General features: G+C 45.8%; 1 pseudogene; it reads right to left on the reverse strand.

Moving 5' to 3' along the window:
* Positions 1-470: 470 nt before the first annotated feature.
* LOC100991824 (olfactory receptor 2AT4-like) lies at positions 471-3714 on the reverse strand (annotated as a pseudogene).
* Positions 3715-4345: the final 631 nt, after the last annotated feature.

Raw genomic sequence — 4345 nt, forward strand, 5'->3', positions numbered from 1 at the left:
GGTTTTCTTACCCAATCTTTCCAAGCTCCCCAACCCTCCACTGCCTGTGTTGCTGATAAATGAGTACTTGCTAACAAATAAGTGATACTCAATGCCAAAAATATAAGAACTTACAGGAGAAAATTTTAACATTGAATTAAATGCTAACTTCTGAGCTCCTTCAACCCCTTTTGCTTCTCTTTGTCCTATCACCAGATGCTTTTTTCTCTCTGGGTCTGACTCCTACACTCAACTATAGATGCCTCCAGGGAAGCAATTTGTGTCTGGTTCATTCCTGTCTCTAGCACTCAATAAGAATTTTTATGAATGACTGAATGATAAAGTTTTATTCATTACATTATTGACGGATGAAAATTGTGAAGTCGGCCAGGCGTGGTGGCTCACGCATGTAATCCCAGCACTTTGGGAGGCTAAGGTGGGCAGACCACCTGAGGTCAGGAGTTCAAGACCAGCCTGGCCAACGTGGTGAAACCCCACCTCAATTAAAAATACAAAAATTGGGTTGGGGGGAGGGGGGAGGGATAGCTTTAGGAGATATACCTAATGCTAAATGACAAGTTAATGGGTGCAGCACACCAGCATGGCACATGTATACATATGTAACTAACCTGCACATTGTGCACATGTACCCTAATACTTAAAGTATAATAATAATAAGATAAAAAAATAAAAATACAAAAATTAACTGGGTGTAGTGGTGGGTGCCTGTAATCCCAGCTACTCGGGAGGCTGAGGCAGGAGAATCACTTGAACCCAAGAGGCAGAGTTTGCTGTGAGCTGAGATCATGCCACTACACTCTAGCCTGGGCGACAGAGTGAGACTCTGTCTCAAAAAAAAAAAAAAAGGAAAGAAAGAGAAAAACAAAATAAAATAGTGAAGTCTCCCGTTATTCTATAGTACTATTGGGAAAACTTCCTGATCCAGTATTTGAGAACCAGATTGTAGCTGTCTGCTCAACTAAACGAAACCAAATTAGATTGCTATAATTCATTTAAAAATATTTATTGAGTTGTTCTTCTGAGCTACGTGCTGTCATTGGTATACTGGGAGCTGAATTAGTTGGATCTAGGGATCTAGGGCCCCCAGAACACCCTGGCTCCTGGGGACATGAGATCTTGGTGATGGCTGCTTTGACATCCCTGTTCCTCAGCATGCAGATGAGAGAGTGAACAGGTGTGAGAATGGCATGGCATATACAGGGAGGGAAGGATGTATTAAAGAAGAAAGAAGAAGAAGAAGAAGAAGGAGAATGAGAAGGAGAGGAAGAGGAAGAGGAAGAAGAGGAAGAGGAAGAAGAAGAAGACATGTACCACATTGTCCATGACGTGGAAGTCTAGGGGCAGGTCAGCGCTGTAGGCCACATAGGCTATGGCAATGGATGAATAGTAGGTGCCCACTACCAGGAGGTGGGAGCTGCAGGTTGAGAAGGCTTTGGGGCATCCTTCTTGGGAGTTAATGCGAAGCACCGAGGTCAATATGTGGGCATAGGAGAGAAGCACCAGGAGAAGGGGGAGGAAGGACACCACCATGGTGATGCAGAAACCCATGAAGGTCTGGGGGTGGTGTCAGAGCAGGAGGCCTGGACCACAGCCAGGTGATCACAGAAGCAGTGGTAGATGTGGGCAATACTGTCAAATGCCATCTGGGAGGTCCGTACCACTGCTGGAATGGGCAGGAGGAGGGCAGTGAGCCAGGCACCGGTTGCCAAGACAGCGTTGGTCTGTGAGGTCATGAGGACAGGGTAGTGCAGTGGGTGGCAGATAGCTACATAGCGGTCATAGGCCATGACCACCAGGATGAAGGCTTCTGAGCAGGAGAAGCTGTGGAACAGGTACATCTGCAGGAAGCAGGCAGGGAAGCTGAGGAAGTGGTCCCCAAGCAAGAACAGGGGCAGCATCTTGGGGACGGTGACTGTAGTGGAGAGGATGTCTAGGGCTGAGAGGTTTATCAGGAAGAAGTACACGGGCTTGTGAAGGCTGGCCTCTGCCATCACAACCACCAGGATCAGGGCATTACCCACCAGGATAAGCAGATAGATTAAGAAGAAAATCAAAGCCAGACATGGTGGCTCACACCTGTAATCCCAGAACTTTGGGACGTCAAGGCAGGCAGATCTTTTGAGGCCAGGAGTTCAATACCAGCCTGGCCAACATTGTAAAATCCCATCTGTACTAAAAATATAAAAATTAGCCAGGCGGTAGGTGCCTGTAATCCCAGCTACTCCAGAGGCTGAGGTGGGAGGATTGCTTGAACCCGGGAGGCGGAGTTTGCAGTGAGCAGAGATTGTGCCGTTGCACTCCAGCCTGGGCAACAAGAGCAAAACTCCATCAAAAAAGAAAAAAGAAAGAAAGAGAGAGAGAAAGGAAAGGAAAGGAGAAAGAAGGAAGGAAGGAAGGGAGAAAGGAAGGGAGAAAGAAAAGAAAAGAAAAGAAAGGAAAAGAAAAAAGAAAGGAAAAGAAAAGAAAAAAGGAAAGAAGAAAGAAAATCACTAAGACGTGGGTTGGGGGAAGAGGGACTGTGGCAGAGAGGGGATGCTGACCAGGCAGAAGACAGGCAAGGAGTCCTCTGATCCATTACAGGCTGTGGCCTCCACAGTGGGTCAGAGCTGGATGTCTGTAGACACACACTGGGAACATCTGGAAACCAGAGCAATCAAGGAAACATTCACTAGAACATGTATCTTTTTCCTTTACAACCATGGATCTCAGTCCCAACACTTTCTTTGTGCCAGGAATTGTATTGCACAATTAAGATTCCCAGAGTGGTGAGATGTCTAACAACAATGGCAGAAAGAGCTGGTCCTGTTCTGGGGGGAAGAGAGGTGGATACAAACACCTAAGAACTGTCAAAGAGAAGGAGCAACACTTACAAAGAACTGGGGCCACTGTTAGCAGTTTCAGGGGCCCAGAGATCAATCCCACATATGGAAGAAGTTTCTTACCATTAGAATGACCCCATAATGAAGGCTGGGCGCGGTGGCTCATGCCTGTAATCTCAGCACTTTGGGAGGCCAAGGCTGGCAGATCAACTGAGGTCAGGAGTTTAAAACTAGCCTGGGCAACATGGTAAAACCCTGTCTCTACCAAAAATACAAAAATTAGCCAGGCATGGTGGCACATGCCTGTAGTCCCAGCTATTCAGGAGGCTGAGGCAGGAAAATAATTTGAACTCCGGAGGCGGAGGTTGCGGTGAGCTGAGATTGCACCACTGCACTCCAGCCTGGGCAACAGAGTGAGACCCTGTCTCAAAAGAAAAAAAGAAAAAGAAAAAGAAAGAACAACTCCATAATGCAAAAACAGGCTTGATAATTAGTGAAGTCCATGTAACTAGAGGTTGCAAGGCTGAGGTCTTTGTCTGGAATGCTGCAGAGATGTAGTACTTGGATAGCAGCTAGATTAAAAACCTTTAAGTGACCTTCTAACCCTAGATTCATTGCTTCTAAAAATAATAATAATAACATAAATGAATCACATGAACAAGATTGTAGCCAGGCACAGTGGCTCACATCTGTAATCCCAACACTTTTAGAGGCTAAGGCCAGAGGATCGCTTGAGGCCAGGAGTTTGAGACCAGCCAGGCAACATAGAAAGGCCCCTTTTCTATAAAAAGTCAAAAAAGTTAGTCAGGCATTGTGACATGCACCTGTAATCATAACTACCCCAGATGTTAAGGTAAGCCTAGGAGTTTGAGGCTGCAGTGAGCCATGATCACACCACTGCACTCCAAGCTGGGCAGCAGAGCAAGATCTTATCTTATAAAAATTAAAAAATAAGATTGCGGTGTTGGTGGGCAAATTTAACCTATTGGAGAGAAAAAAATCGGAGAGGCATCTGCTTGTGTTCAAATGCCAATTAAAAAATCAAGTAGCTCTTTTATTAGTTCAAGTAGCTCCTTTAAGGATGTCTGGTTTTTAGCCCAGTTCCCACTAGCACAGGTGAAGTAATCTTCTAGGTATGGTAATGTTGATGAATACACTTACCAGGTTTTGCCCACTCTAAGCACCAGGATCTTGACTGTAGTCATTTGACATAAGTCCATCCAGTCCAGCTATGCCTGCACGATTCCTGAATGGCGTTCTTTATCTTGGGACCTTGTGAAGACAGCAGAATCACTGGTTGGCAGTGAGTAAAGCTAAACTCTAGAGTGAAAACTATGTCGTTCATTCTAAGGTTCCCTTGATGCTGTGTTCCTCTCAGCCTGGAGGATTGTCAGGGGCCACCAATAAAGACTCCTAGCTCATGAGCTCTAGGGAACTGCTGGGAAAACTTCTTTGGGGATAGCCGGAACAATGGCTTCTGTCATGCTCTGGATTCCATTCCTCTTCTACGCCCCGCTCCATTCTCA

Source organism: Pan paniscus, chromosome 9 (genome assembly GCF_029289425.2).
Source record: "Pan paniscus chromosome 9, NHGRI_mPanPan1-v2.0_pri, whole genome shotgun sequence".
NCBI classification, from domain to species: Eukaryota; Metazoa; Chordata; class Mammalia; order Primates; family Hominidae; genus Pan; species Pan paniscus.